The sequence below is a fragment of the Chinchilla lanigera genome, unplaced genomic scaffold, assembly GCF_000276665.1.
Source record: "Chinchilla lanigera isolate Chin_1 unplaced genomic scaffold, ChiLan1.0 scaffold00020, whole genome shotgun sequence".
NCBI classification, from domain to species: Eukaryota; Metazoa; Chordata; class Mammalia; order Rodentia; family Chinchillidae; genus Chinchilla; species Chinchilla lanigera.
Window position 1 is genome coordinate 1,536,034 of NW_004955421.1, and position 16,565 is coordinate 1,552,598.

A 16,565-nucleotide genomic window follows, 5' to 3' on the forward strand; every position below is an offset into this window, starting at 1 on the left:
AAATATCCATATCTAAACTCCCCAAGATCTCTAGAAATACAAGTTTCCAATTAGCATTCTTTCCTTGGCAGCCCAAGTTTTTGATTAAAGAGCTTCATTGGCTTTGCAAAGTTTTAGAATTAAAACCAAGTACTAACAGAGACCCAGGGGCAAGACCTCATGAATAGAGGCCAGAAAGGAAAGCAGGAATAGCAGATGGAGCCAAAGAAATGGTGGTAGTGTGTGTGTGGGAGGGAGAACAAAAATAGCCTACTGGGGTAATTTGCTCTTTTTCAAGTGGAGACTGGAGAGTTCCATAGAGGCTGTGTTGTCTGAGAATCAGAAAATTCCAAGGGGCTTGTCTTTGTTCCTGCTTCGTGATATGCCACTGAATAAATTAAGCAATTTATTTGTAATTCATTCCTTTAAAAACTCAGTTTATGGCCTACATATGTTCTAAAATATACCTCAAGAACCACATAGAATACCAAAGGTTACTATGGAGAAATTGGTGGATATGCCATGTCCACATACCACCAACCTTATATCATTACACTCTATAGCTCACCCCTCTCTTCCAGCCTACTTCTGCAGTGTACTGCAGTGTGCTGCCTCACGTTCAGGCCGTGGCACTCTTCTTTGGCCTAGAGACTTTGGTCATGTTCCCTAGAAGCAGAGATGAAGGCATGGATTCATATGGTTCATTAGGGAAAAAGGGATGGAGGGACAAGATAGGGGTAAGAACTAATGGACTATGTGGTCTCAGTTGGTCTCCTAGGAAGCTCAGTAGTGTGAATTGCACCACAGAGATTGTCCTGATTCAAGGCAGGTGGCCTGGTACCCTTGTATCAGTCAGCCATTGGGATTAAAAGTTCATGTAGGTGAGAGGCATGTCCTTCCAGGCAAGGTGCCTCTCGCTGACCAGGAGCAGTCGTCCTGAAGGATGTGTGAGCCACAGCATCAGTTACTGCAGCTGGAGAAGGGTTATGCTGTCTTCGTACAGGAGATCTGTGTGGTTCACCAACAGCACCCTGACTACTATTAACTTCTGTTTACTGATCTTTCAAAACTTGGCTCTGGCCATATATTCCTTCACATTCTTTCAAGAGGAGAAGTTATTGATAGATTTCAGCCCAGTGTAAAAAAAAGCAGTCACAACTGTCATAGTGCCAAGAACAGGCCTGGGCCAGGAGGGACATTTACATCTACTCTGCATGGCAGTTTTGCATGGGTGTTCTATGGGTGTTGTGTTCAATAAGCTTCTCGACTTTGTTAGCCTTTATCTCACCTCATTGTACATTAATGGGCCTGTATGAGTAGCTCCCCTCTATTTGTTTATTATTTCTTTGGAGGTTTGGGATTACCTTTTCAATCTCTGCCTACTATATCTATTCCAGTAGATACCGTATAACAGTGCTCTGTAAAATGGTGTTGGGTGGAAGAATAAAATTCTGGATCTTCCCTTAGTTTGATTAATGATCAAGGTTACTTAACTAATATTTGTGAGTCTAAATTTCCTTCTGTGTAAGTTGGGAATAATATTTGTTCACTGGTCTCACAGTGTGTTGAGAAGGTCAGCCACAGAGCTCTCTCTTAGCCATGGTGCACGGTGGGAAAGCCAGATCTCGCTCAATCTTACTTACCTGGCGCAAGCATTCAAGCGTCTCCTTGACAACACCCACAGAAAAGTGTCATGCAGAGCAGATGTAAATGTCCCTCCTGGCCCAGTCCTGTTCTTGGCACTTTGGACAGTTGTGACAGCTCTTTTTCATACTGGGCTGAAATCTGTCTATCTGTAACTTCTCCTCTTGAGTCTTATTTTGCCTCCTGGAACCACTCAGAGCAAGTTGCTCTGCATTCACATGACAGTCCTTATGGCTTGATTATCTCAGGGAGTGTTGCTGTCTTGTCTGCTGTTCTCACCTCTTGCTGACAGTTGCAGCCAAACCTTTGAAGTTCAAGTCTGTCTCCTTCCTTCTTCAGTTGTCATCAGCTCCTCCTGCTACCCACAAGCGATGGGGAGAGTTAGAAGCTCTTTTTTTAAACTCCTAGGAGAATGGTGCTCAGGAAGGTTTTCTGAGGACACACATGGACTCTCATCTCTGATTTTCCAATCCTGCCAACTCGAAGATGCTTAGAGAGACCTCACATGCCCCCTGTGCTGCCTAAATGAGATCTTTTTGAAAAATAACATACCATTTTGTTTACTTTTCTGGATAGAGTATGATTTTATTACAGCAATGAGGAAGCACCACAGGCCAGGGGTTCTACTTCCAATCACCATTAATTAGTGGGCTTGTGTCATTTTAGGCAAATCCCTTTCTTCTGGAGGCTACCTTGGCTCCAAACAGGCAAGAGACAGAAGTGGACAGAATAAACAGATACACATGGGTCCAAATTAAGAGGTGTCCTTGTTTTGAATGGAGAATTTAAGGTGAGAGCCCAGACAAGGCTGACCTCAGGAGACTGTATGAACCCTGGCATGTCGGGTTTTGGGAAAGAGGAACCTGCAGAACCAGCCCTGGAGGGAGGAAGGAAGCCAAAAAGTCTTTGATGTGCTGGAAGCCCAGGAAGGATCTTAGGTGAAGGGAATGTTCTTCACTGCTGCTGGGGTTACAGGTAAGATGAGGACTGAAAATGCCCTGCGCTTGCAGCAACAAAGAGGTTACCTGATGATCATGGTGTCTTTTTAAAGCTTTTGGTAGGGTTGGAAGACAGAGCATAGTGAACTGAGCAGTGTGTGGGAGGAGGGAAACATATGGAGATTGCAAAGATGGATAAGTTTCTGGGAAACTTTGGGTGTGAGGAGGAGGACAAAGGGAGGAAGCTGCAGGAAATGTGGGGTGAAGGGAAGATATTTTTAGGGTGGGATGTCTGAGTCTGTTTCAATGTTTTGGGGATATGATTGAGAAGAAATGGTTGACTAGATAAGAGAGAGATGTAGAAACTGATATTCTGGCAGGACCCAGGGATGAGATCCAGAATGCAGGAGGAGGGACTGAACTTGTCAGAGAAGGGAAGCGCCCTCAAATGTCACATTAGTGTCATGCATTGCTGTGGAGATGGCTCTCTTATTCATGGAGCCAGCCAATATTTCTCCTTTCTTCATCCCTGGCTACAATTTCTGCCAAACTCTTTTTATCTAGATCTTACTTCTGTATAGTGTGAGCCCCATATGTGTGTAAGATGGGGAAAGGAGAAGTCTCAGGATCCTAGAAGCACTTTCCAACTATATTCTTTCCTTCCTCTTTTCACCCAGAGGCTGACCAGGCTCTGCACTCAGGCCCTGTGCCTCTGCACACAAGGTTTCTTTCTCACCTGAATTCCCAAGTTCACATCCTTCTGACTGAGAGCCAACTCTCTCTGACTCTCCTTGAATCAATCGGGCAAGCTGCAATTGCAGGGTGTGTGATAGTCTCACTTCCCCCAGGCTGATCCAGGCTCCTTTACAACTGGGTCTAGAGTAAGTGAGCATTCTCAGATGCCCTTTGCCAAGTCTAGTTTTCTTATAGGTGAAAACATCTAGATTGCCCAATTTACAGACCTGTCTAAATAATCCATCACCTCACCTATGCTAAGTGACTTGAATGCCATTTAATCTTAACTTGAAGATGACTAACTAGATTCTACATATGTTAATGAAATGCTAGCCATGGTATCACATTACAAAAATCCAAAAATAAATTTTTAAAAACACCAATTAATTAAGAGTTTAATGCACTCTTATGCACATAGCTAGCTTTCTAGAGGCCTTAAGAGAGACACAGACACTTTTTTTTTAAAGCACTGCACTGAGCAACTGCAAGTCAATAAACATTGCATTCCTCTGCCTTCCTGTACTCATCCAACCCAATGGTGATGAAATACACACTGACAAGAGCAATAAGAAAAATAATAACATTATCACAGGATCAATGTCCATTGTTGCCTTCATAAATAAAGGACTTGGCTTCCCAGTGATGTTAATTTTTGTAAGTGCCTCTGGAAATTTAAGTATAGTAAGAAAACATTATCCTGAGATAATGTTCAATTTCTCCTAACATAAGCTGTTAAATCTTGGACATATGCAAGCTTTCAATCTGGGACAAATTCAGGAGAACAAATCATTTTGGAACAGACACTGGCAGATTTATTTTAAATTGGCAGGCTTTAGTGCCACAGGTGCAGGAGACAGGCAGGTAAAAGGTGACTGGAACAACTGAGGCAGAGAATCCCGACTGTCTCAGTTTTATGGCTTCATAGCTGCAAAATTGGGAGGTTCCTCCATGCTTGTCCTGTGGCATTATGAAGTTGCGTCATGTGTCAGAATGAGGAGCACTGGGGTCACATGTGGAGGCTGTGAGTGCTCTTTACTCCTGCTTGCCCACTGCTGTTGCTTTGGCATTGACTCAGACTCCTTGGGGTATATAAGCAGCACCCAGATTGAATAACAAAAGACCTTCTGCTAGCTCTACCCATGAAAAGCATTAGAGTACTTTGAAGCCATAAAATCAGAGACACAGAAGGGGAAAGGAGCTTTCATAAGAGATCTAATATAGTTGCATTCCCCAGTCATTAGGCAATTAAAGCATAAATACACCGTTTCTCAGAACACCCAGCTAAATTAGAAGTGAAGGCAAGTAAACTGTCTGTGTATTTTCTCAGACTCAGAGGAGTGGTTCTTGAACTTGCATCAGAATCACCTAGAGCTTGTTAATACACAGACTGCTGGACTCCTTCACCAAATTCCGATGGGGCCCAGGAATATGTGTTTTTAATGAGTCCCCTGTGATGCTGTTAATAACGACACTTTGAGAACCACCAGGCTAGAGTTCTTCTGACACAGAAGCTGGACGGTTATAAGACAACGATGGTCTTTCTGCACCCATGGGCTCAAGTAGAGACAGAAAATATCCACATTCTAAGAGGAAGCTTATTTCCCTAAAGGGGCCTCTGCACTCTGGCTCTGTACTTTGGCTGAAAATAAGGTGCGTTTCTCATCATGACCTCAGGGTCTGGTTTCGGCTATTCCAAAGCCGTGTACCTTTGGAAAGACGCAGGCATTCCTTCAATATCCTGGCCTCTGACCTCAAATTTTTTAATGTGAGAGAAGAACTGTCACTTTTCTGGGATTGTGAAACAGAAAGGCAAATTTACAAAGGCCTTTCTGACATATGAGCAGCTGGATTTGCACTTGCTGCAGTGATAACTCAGTGCCATCCGGACTTGACAGTGATAGATGATGCAGGATTGCACTCAAATTCTATCAAAGCCTGAGGGGTGGAGGCCTTGGTCACTGAGCCCAGGGCCCTCTGGACCTCCCTGTCAAGGCATCTGCACTAAAAAGAGCCATTTACCATCTGACAGCAAGGCCGGGAAGTGGAGGGATGGAGCCGCCAAGCTGGGTGTGGCAGCTTCGGTGTTCATCAGAGAGAGGCACAGACGAGGGCCAGGGATTAAGTGGGAAAGGAGGAAATAGTGGAGGACGACGGAAGGCTTTTTTTGGTCTAAGAATTCTGACCTTTGTTGGAGTTCTTTTCTGCTGGGACACAGGTGTCTCATGGGAGAGTCCACTGGCTCTCAGAATGCAGTCCAAACCCCACCTAAGTAAAAGCAGTGAGAAGTGGGCTCTGTGCAAGGTTATGCCTTCTAAATGTTTTTGCTTGTATTATATTTTATATAAAAGCTGAAAAATACAAACGTTAGAAATTTTAAGTAATTGTCCTGTTTCTGTCAGTGTCTAGTTTTCCGGCCTTTGGAGCACCTGTTGTCCCTGTGTTAAATGCTTCGACTTTTTTCTTTTGCGTTCATTCTCATGGCCCCTTTGCTCCCTGGAGGACCTGTGTCCTCCATCCAGTCTTCTTTGTAGTCTTTGGCTTTTCAGAGTGGCCTTTACAGACAGTCATGAAACACAAATTTCAGTTCCTAGCGCTGCTCCTCTCATAGGCATTTGCATTGCAGGAAAAATAAGCCTACTTCCATTTTTATTTTGCTCTAATGTGTTACAGAAATGTAATGTGCATAGGAGGTGTGCAGAAATTATATACTTTCAGTCTGAGGAGTTTTCACAGAGTTCCACTCTGTGAGCAAACAAATGGAGTGACTAGCATCCAGATCAAGGAAAAGAGCATGACCGGCTTCCCCAAAGTCTCTTAGTACCCCTTACAGTAATTCTGTGCCATCAGGGCTTAGTGCTATCCTGATTTCAAATATCATAGATTAATTTGATTACTTTAAAAAAAAACTACATAAATGAAACAATTCAACTTGTTACTCGTTTACATGGGGCTAATTTTTCTTTAATATTGTGTTTGTGATATTTCTGCATGTTACCATTTTCATTGTCCTGTTTCTGTCTCTCTTATGATTTAGATTTAGATGTCTCCCCAAAGTCTCATGTGATCTCAGGTGCAGCTCTGATGAGGTGATTGGATTATGGGAGAATTATAGCTGATTTGCTATTAAAAGTTTGGATCTGGTCGGACGAGGTGGGTCACTGTGGGTGTGACCTGGAAGGGTATGACCTCCCCTATTTTGGTTCCTCTCTATGCTTCCTAAACTGTGGACTGAGCAGCTTCCCTTTGCCCAGGCCATCTCATTCCCTGGAGCCAGCCAACTATGGACTGAAACCTCTACTTACTGTGAGCCAACATAAACCTCTGCTCCTTTAAGTTTTAGGTATCAGGTGTTGTGTCTTAGTCAAGGAACTAAGATATTCTCTATTTCTCATGAATATACCACTACTCCTATTGGACATTTGAGTTTGAGGTTATCATGAATTTTGCTGTGGTACAAACTTCATGACAAACATTCTGGTACATACATTTTGGCAAACCCATATCCTTTTTCTCTTGGGTTTATACTTGAGAATAAAATTACTATTTCATAGGTTGGTATATAGTCAACTTTACTAGATATTATTGAACTTTTTCTAAAATTGTTTTACCAATTTATACTCTCATGCAAAAAGTTCAAGAGTTGTAGTTGCTCTACAACCTGCCCACACACACTTTGGTATTTTAATTTTAGTAATTCTGGTGGGCATGTTCTGATAGAGAATTTTGGATTTAATTTGCATTTCTTTAGTAGTTAACAAAGTTGAATACCATTTTAGAATGCTTGTGGGTCATATGAATACACCTATAGTGAGATATTTATTTTTTTTTTGTTTTTAAGATTATGATATGTCCCCCTTTTTATTGCCTTGCAGAAGGTATGGATATAGGATTTTTAATGTATGTATTTTTAATGTATGCTCTATTTCATGCCATGACTTATTTTCCCATTATCTTCATCCAACCCTTCACCATATGACTGTTACACTAATATTTTACACCCAGGTTACATGACACCTGTTTGGTGATTTTTCTCCATTTCCTTCTTCCAGAAGTTATTGCCTCCCCTGTCTTCTCGTCACTTCTGCCTAACAATCTCTCACAACCATTACTGCCTTATTTATAATGATTCTTCATATCACTTCTTCCTTCTCAGCCCACAAATACCTTAGATGCAGGTGAACTCTAAATAGAAATGGTTTCTGCCATTTCTTGTGGAGATTTTGGGTTGTATGTTTGTTTTTTTATATTGCAATAATCCACACCCCAACTTCTTACTGTGTGTATGCATTACATTTGAAATGATGAAGATAAATAAATAAATGTGTTTACCGTGAGAAACATAAATGTATTTAATAGTATACCCTGGCCACTGCCTGACTGCTAACTCTGGACACTATCTTTTCTAGAGGAACTTCCAACTCCACATGTCAAACAATGAGCTACGCATTTTGTCTTTCATTCCAGCCAGTCTAGCTTCCTTCCTAACATCCATGACAGGTACAGAGTAATAGTGCTACTACCCTGATACTGAAGGTAGCAAAACGACATTCTGACTTCTAAGTTTTCTTTTACGCTTGCTATGGTTCCCCAACAGCTCTCCTATTAAAGGTTTGATCACCAGCTGGGGGTGCTAGTGGGGGGTGCTGGAACATCTCAGAGGTGGGGCCTATTGGGAGGACGTTGGGTCATTAGGGGTGTGTACTTGAAGAGAATATCGGGGCCAGGCCACCTCTTCTCTGTCGCTTTTTGTTTCTTGGCCTCCGTAGGTGAGCAGCTTTGCTCTACCATGTGTTTTTCACTGTGATGCTGTATTTCACCTCAAACCAAGAGCGATGGAGCCAACAGACCTTGGATTTAAATCTATAAAACTATGAGCCAAAACAAACTTTCCTTCCTTTTAAGTTGATTATCTCAGGTATCTTTTTCACAGTAAGAGGAAGTTAATACATCTCCTTTCTCCCTCATTGAAACCTTGCTTTCTAGCTCTAATGTTTTAGTGTTTTTGTTCTCTTGGAAAACTATAATAGCTTCTAAATGGTTCCACTAGCCACTCTTACCAAAGAAAAATGAAACAGCATGAAGTGAAACAGGCAAGGAAGACCTTATTCAAGACTGTTGGATGAGAGGAGAAAGACTGAGCTCAACTCCACTGAAAGAAAAGGCAGGAGAAATTTTAAGCACTAGCGAGAGCTAGTGGAAAAGAATTGGAGGATGTTATGGGGCAAGTTGGTTGATGTGATTAGGCCATCTATGCTTGCTTATTTGCACTTATGGAAGTTAGGCTACTGCTTCCCCACAGAGCCCTGGAAACAGGAAATTTAGCTTTGTTGGAGATTACATTTCAAAGGGATGGCTCCCAAGTCCTTGAAAAAGACATTTCTAGCTTGTAAAACTGGCAATAAAATAGCTGAGAAATTTATGATGTAAAGGTACAAAGAAAGAATTTATAATCACAACTCTTTAAAAGTGAATGCTATTGAAATGTGAGGTCAGGGTTTACAGTCAGGGAGAAATCTGTCTAAAATTTAGTCAAGCTTCATACTAACCGCCAAATGAACTCCAAAGTTAGAAATATTTTGAAAAATGTTCACTATCTGTTCTAGACTGCCTAAAGTCTGTTTCCTGTTGTTCTAGAGGGCAGGTCCCCAAGAGGATTCTAAGAAGGATTTCAGCGGAGTGAGCTGAGGAGGTGTCTTCCTGTGAGTGGACCAGCAGCTGAGAACCCAGAGGAAGATTAGAAATGGGCCCTCTTTGCTGGAGTTTGGACCAACACAAAGGGGTCTCCCCATTTCTCAGCAAATTCTGCCGGAGTGTGGACCTGTGGCAACACAGTCATTGTTCCTGGGCTTCTCTCATTCCTCTCTCTTTCTCTCTCTTTCTCTCTCTTTTTTAAAGAGATGGAAGCCAAGAAGTGAGGCAGAGTCATGAGGGCCAAGTTATCAAAAAGAGATTTGTGTGAAACCTAACTCTTTCTGTCCTGCTTTCTGTTTAGGTAAGGGTAAGAGTAATGATATGATTAGTTACGATTATTGATTTTATGCAGTTCAGGCTGGCCTTGAGCTCCCTTTGTAGCCCAGACTGGCCTCAAACACTCAGCCATTCTCCTGCCTCAGCCTCCCAAGTGCTGGGATTACAGATGTGAGCCACTATGCCCAGCTTATTTATGCAGTTTAATACTTACATTTAATACTCTCAGTATTTTAAGTACAGTGTGTTAGATAAAAATATTTCTATTTTATAGTGGAGAAACTGAAGCTGAGGGATATTAACTTTAAAATATCACAGGATATAAGTGCCAGACCTTGGAGTAATATGGGGTCACAACCTGGGGGTGGGTGGGGCAGGAGAAATGAGACCTGGTAAATTTTAATGTTATTAGACTGCCAAGCAGATATTCTAGGAAAATTGACATTTCCTCTCAGGTAGGCGTTCAAAGAGTGATCCATGTAAACTTCAAAGAGGCAGCCAGGCCACCATTCAAGGGCTATCTGAGATTCATTCTCCCGGGTTTTGTTAAACACTATATAGAGGCTTTTCCTCATGTGGAAACTACTTGCAACCACCAAGGTTATGGAAACCTCTTGTGCCCTGTGAGGTCAAGGTTATGGGCTGAAAGGACAGTCACATCTTGCACTCATTCTCTAAAGGTCAGGGATGTGGGTTACATGGCCCCCTTAATGCCTCCCAAATGACAAGGAATGTCTAAACTTCCTATCTTCCTGCTCCACTGAACACACAGAACTCAATTGAAAGACCATAACACATTTAAGTGTTTGAAATTAAATCTGGAGTTGAAGCAGCAGCATCTTATTACTTTTAATCAGTGCAGTGCATGAAAGCCCCTTTGGAGAAATCATTATTTTACCTCTATATATGGAAGGCAGAAGTGCCTCCTTATTTCCTCTGGTCTCTGGAAAATGACAGAGGATTCTTCGTCCTGTCTATCCATCAGACTTGGGAGCTGTCTTCAGCTTTGTTAGGGCTGGGGACAGATTTAATCTGTAGGACTGCTTCTTTAGGCTCCGTGTTCATATGGCTTTTAGATGTGATTTTCTTAATAAAGGGACAAAAAGCCAAGGGATTAGTAACTATAGTTACCATTTATTTAGGAGTTTCTTTATCAGTTAAGGTTTATAGTAGCACACAATAAAAATCGGTTAGAACAGAGGGCAATTTATTAAGGGTTATTAGTCAGCTCACAAAATCTCTAACTAAGGTAAAGAACAGCGTTTGCAAGCTGTGCACTCAGAAACATTTCTAAAACCTCACTGCAGAATCGGAGGTAATGGGACCACCACAGTTGCCAGCCCTAAGCACATTACCGCAGATTGAACTGCTGTGCCGAGCCCTGAACACTACGTTAATTTCCCCCGCAATAACAATGCAAGGTAAATATTATTATCTCTGCAGATAAGGTAACTGAAGTTGAGGGATTAGGTAGTTTATTCCAAAAGTTAACTAGAAACACTACACTGTAGGATCTGTGAGGCTGAGAGTTTTATCGGTTTTGTTCATGCTTCTCAGTACCTAGTATAGTGTCTGGTCTGTAGTAGGTGTTCAATATATTTATGGAATGAATAAATGGAGAAAACGGTACATATGTGTAGAGGCTCTTATGTTTGTTGAACTTCAACACTATGTAAGTTCCTACTCCTTGAACACCTTCCTTTGGTATTGTATCTTGTAACTCGAGTCAAAGGGTTGGGCAAGTGACTCATGCTGAGGGAGCTATAATGGAATATCTTCTGTCCATAGTGATTATCCCCAAATTGGAAGAATATGGGTTTGGTGAGTTTTTTCACTGTATAGTGAAAATCTAGCTGAAGTATGAAAGGATAAAGTCATCATATACAGGGAAACAAGGTTAGGGTTTATGGCAATTTTCCACATGTTGTTGATGTTGACCCTTTTAAAAGCAAGTATAATTGTTTTAGCCATGAAAGGCAGGATGAATGTTGTGACTTGTCTTAGGAAGGAGATTTTACTTTTGGTGTCATTTCTAATGCAACAAATGTATATACTTTAAAAAATATCCCATAACTGACCAAAGTATATGTCTACTTGATCCTTCTTACTTTGCTCTTGACAAGCACCCGTGCAACTTACCTTATCTATATTTGAGTATAGTATTGTTTTAGCTGTGCTTTCTCCGTCCAACACCTGACTCAGTACCCATTTCTAGGATACTGTTTGTTGGAATAATTGCTGGCCTAAGTTGGTACAGATGGAGAAGAGTACCTTTGAAGGTATGCAGTGCAGATCCTAGTGGGGTTCAGCTTGGGTGTCTAGGGATCACTTCTATTCCAAGCAGCCTGTTGCGTTAGGCTCTTACGCTGACCAGGAGTAGAGCACTCACTCAGGCAACTTCAGGCTGGCATTATTGCATAGTTGTCACGGAAAACTGGATCCTCTTGCAGGAGCCCAGCCATAATTTAGGGCTCTGTGAATGTTGGAATGTAGTTTGGGAACTAGATATTTGCTTTCTCCAAGATAGTTCTTCCTCAGGTCACCTTGGCACAATTCTATAGTATCCAGGCACCTTTATCATGGGGACTCAGATATCACTATGCTTCACTTTTTTAAAACTATGTTTCTACTTCACTATGTTTCCACTTCAGCTCTAACACTGAGAGCCTGACTTTCTTCCTCCAAGGACCACTGGCTGGTTCAATGATTAGCTTCTTTTGCACTGGTATCATTCCTAATTTGATCAATTCTTGCAAGAGGACCGATGTCACACGCTATGAAAATCATGGTGAGTTATTTTCAAGTAGTTCCTAGGGTTGTTTCCACTGTTGTGGTCATGAGTGGAACTGAAAAGATGAGAAAGACATTCTAAAGTTCCAGTGGTGTCTAACAAATGATTTGTTTATGCCTCTAGTCCAAAAAAGCTGCCTGGTCTCCTTTATAGAAGACATTGAGATTCATTAGTGCCACCAATATTTGTCATGAGCCAAGCCATTCCCTTTCAAACCTCTGATTTTTGTATGTTTCTAGCATCTCACACTAAACCCATGAGTCCATGACTCTCTGCTTTGTTCCGACAGGAATTTCTCTGAAGCCAATGCAACCATTTAGCTTTGCTCAGGTACAGCCCGAAGGGCGGAAGGAGTAACAACTCACCTCCCCTGGAGCAACTCCTAACAAATTGAAAAGAGAATCAGTGATAGAAGTCCTTGGTCTCTCTGTCTTTATAGATGCATCCTTTATGTTTTCTTAAACATCTCCAAAAGCACTAGACCCTAGTTTTCCACAGAGGTAACCAGTGATTAATGTATGCTATACTGGTTTTTCTCTGTGCCTCGTCTCACTTCCTATTCCTTTAGTTTTGCTTTTTTAGGAAAGTCTTTTCAAATGACATCCAAGTTCTTGACTCAAGCTTTTATGTCCTGACACCAATTCTCTGACACCATCAGAGGGTCCTATAACTCTATTCAATTCTGACACTAACTTCTTGATGTTAGTACAGACCCACAAGTTAAGATCAAATTCCTTTATGAAGAAATGCCTCAACTTTAGATGTCAGCTGAAAGTCTCTGGTAACATCAGCACTACTGACATACTAGCTATAAATGTAGAGGGTTCTATGACTCATTTATGTTTTATAACTTGCTAGAATAACTCATGGAATTCATTGCAGCTAACTTATGATTATAGTTTTGTTATACAATGTATACCCAGGAGCAGTCAAATGGAAAGATGCATAGGGCAAAGTCAGGGTCAGGGACGAGTACATGGACCTTCCATGACCTCTCCTTGCCAAATCTAGGGGCATTACCCTTCTTGCATATTAATGTGCTCACTAGCCAGGAAACCCTGCTGGGTCTCAGTGTCTAGAGCTAGTGTTAGATTTCACTTCATAGACATGATAGATAAACTCATTGAAGATTGGGCTAGTTTAAAGTTCCAAAATGTCTAAACATGTAGCTAACTTTTCTGGACATTAGTCCCCATCCTAAAGCTCTGTATGGGCCCTCCTTCCAGATGGCTACCTCACGGCATGATGAAGTCACTCTGGGCACTATGCAAGTTCCTGGGGGTTTTAAAGTGCTATGCCAAGAACTAAGGACAAAGATCAGATATTAGCTGTATGATGATTTTACTTTGGAGAAAATGCAAAAAAGCTTTCATATGCACATGCAACACTTACTAAAAAGCACTTTGTTAGCACATTTCAGGTTTCCCCCATGGAATGGAGGAGAAGAAGTTATAGAAGTTCATGGGAAGACATTATGGAAGGCTTTAGGTGCTCTGTATGACTGCACTGGCTTTGAGTGCCTATTAGAATCACAGGAGAAATGGGAATGCTGAGTAAGACTTCCCAGAGTGCAATTTGGGCATCTGTACTTATGGGCATGTCAGGACTGAGATCCAGGGCCCAGGAGGCTTTAAGAGCTGTGCTGATGTTAACTAGAAAGGGATCCAACCTAATCTTCATTGGTAGGAACACTTTATTGCTCTCTCATAGGACTTGCAGGTCCTGCCATTCCTGTGCATTTTATAGCCTTTGGAATACCCTGTCTATGGAGCTGGAGATCTCAAGGTACAGCTGAGCTTTGCTTATCTCTATACTTGCTTATCTCTCATCTCCTTCCCCATTTACGTCTGGACTCAGCTTTCTATTCAACCCTTTCCTCTTTAAAGCTTTGAAATCAATTTCCATTTTCAAGGCCGAAGTGTGCTTCCACATTAGCCTAAAGACTTTCATGGGTTCCTCTCCCACCCTCCTAGAATACCCATATCTGTGCCATAGTTGTCTGCCCTGGACTGCTGGCCTTGTTTTCTTTGGATTATGAGGAAAGCAACTTGCTGCTGCTGCACCTCAACGCTGCTTGGCTTAATAACTTTGCTTTTCATAATGAGGCTCAACTGTATGTTTTATTGACAGACTTATGCCACAAGAACCCATCTTGAATCAATTAAAATCAATTAATCACACTGTGATTAACTTTAATTGTGGGATGTTTCCTGCACCAGCAAATAATCATTCACATGTTTCAATTAATATTTTACCCCCCTTTGTTGACAAATGATCTATAATACTTAAAATTAATTCAATGTTAGCATGATCTCAATTAACATTGCATTACCAATAAAAGATGCTTCCATTGTCAATACTGAGCAAAATCTGTGACAATTTACCACTTACAATGTACATTATTTAAACACAAGGGGGCCTAGCCTCTTTACAAAAATAGTGATTATCTCACCACATATTTAAAGTTACTGACTCTTTTGAGATTTTTGGCCTTACCTTGCGAAAAATAATAAAAGTGCAACCTGGTCCACCTAGAAATTGCTGCCTATCTTTTTCTGTCTGCGGTTTGCTTAATCCCAGTTTAATGTCTCTATAGTTATTGTGAAGTTCTATATAGTCCTTTATTTTAGTTAATGTTTCATGTTATCTGTCTCCTCATCCTTAATACTCATTTGCATTCTCCTCAATTTTGAGTGTTTCTTTAGCTAAATGTTATTATATTATAAATTCCAATCTGCATCTCTTATTTTTCACTCAATCTTTTGTTTTTGAGATCCATCTAATTAGGATATGTGAGCCTACTTCATATGCAAATGTTATTTATCCAGGTCCACAATGATGAGCATTTAGATTGTTTCCAACTCTTTGCTTTTACAAGCAATGGGAAAATGAGTACTTCTTTGCACATCTGAATTCAGGTACAAGGATGAAATATACTACCAGGAAAGGAACCTCTGGGTCATAGGACAAGTACAACTATATTCCAGAATTAATCATATTTTACACGGCAGAAAATAAAAGTCTGAAGATGTTCATCAGTTTTTCAAGGTCAAGTTTGTGGCTAGGTTTAATGTTTAGATCTTCTGAATCCTACTGAAGTATTTATTTCTCAGTGTACTACACCTCAATGTCCCCAAGTTCACTGGAATTTTATAAGTGAATTGTGCCTACTCTGACGGTTCCAGTGTGTCCTAGCTTTGACTCATCCATGTTTTAATTATTTTTGGTAAAGAGTCATCATTCAGTAGATAAGCTGCCACTGACACAGACACATATGCACTATATCAGGCACTGGCGTTGGGAATATAAGCCCAAATTGTCCTCTTTCAAAGCACCTTCCTTTGATATTGGGCCAAGTTCTATGAAACCAGACAAATACTTTGGAATAGGTGACAATTATCAACATGGAATATCAAAGTCTTTCTCACAGAAGGGAGCAAAACACTGCTTGAATGATCAAAAAACACAATTCCTCCCTTTATCTTTTTAAGTAAGCTTGCCCTACAGGCTATGCACACATGTATCTTTGAGAGACATGCAATGATAGAAATCTTTTAAGCTTTTAAGCAGTCTTTGGAACTTGATATTTCCTTTGGTGTTAGGAGAAGTTTTGACTGTTACAATGCCATTTCTGGATACATTATTTTCCATTACTATCTATCCTTCCTCAGGTCACATTAACTCCTTAAAGGTTAACTGAGCAACTACTGAGTTCAAGCCCTGGATTGCAGCAACAATATCCATTCCTTGACATTACAGTACAGGACAGATGGAAGTAAGCATCAAATCTGAGTGCTGAACTAAGTACTGTGAGTGACCAGAGAAAAGAGCCCCTGAGAGAGTGTGTGGTGAGCAGGGAGGTGATATGGCAGCTGAACTGGATTTAACAGCTTTGGAGGAGCAGGTCAGGCAGAGCAAAAAGGAGGGCATCATAAGGACACGAGACAGCCAGCGGACTTCATCCTGTCCTCACAGCCGGCTCCCTTTTCTTCCTACCCAACCGTAGACATGTTCAGAAATAATCCCGCATCCCTGAGGGAAGAGGAACAAATGTTCAACATTGCACTGTGCTAAGCAGACCCCTCTAGTACTTGTGCCTGTGAAATGCATTTCACGCCTCATATGTTTCCTAAATGAGATGTGAAAGCAGTTTACACCTCGTTTACATTTGTGCTGTTTTACCGAACAGCATAGATACAGCTCTATCCAAAGTAATGAAATGAGGTCAGTCACCCCTTTCTCTCCTTGGATTGAATCCACACAGCTCTTCAGTTCTTCCTTGGGCTGTGGTGACTCCTAGGCAACCAGGAGTCTAGTAAGTGTGGGGAGAGCAGGTGTGAGGGCTGGAGGATAGGGATAGGGAGCAGCTGGTATTCGGTTCCTTTTATGTGAGGAAATGGCCTTTCTTCCAAGCCAACAGTGCTTTTCTGAGGTATAATTTACATAAGTAAAATGCAATGAACCTAAATCTACAGCTACTATAATTTTAACTTTTGCATATACTTCTGTAA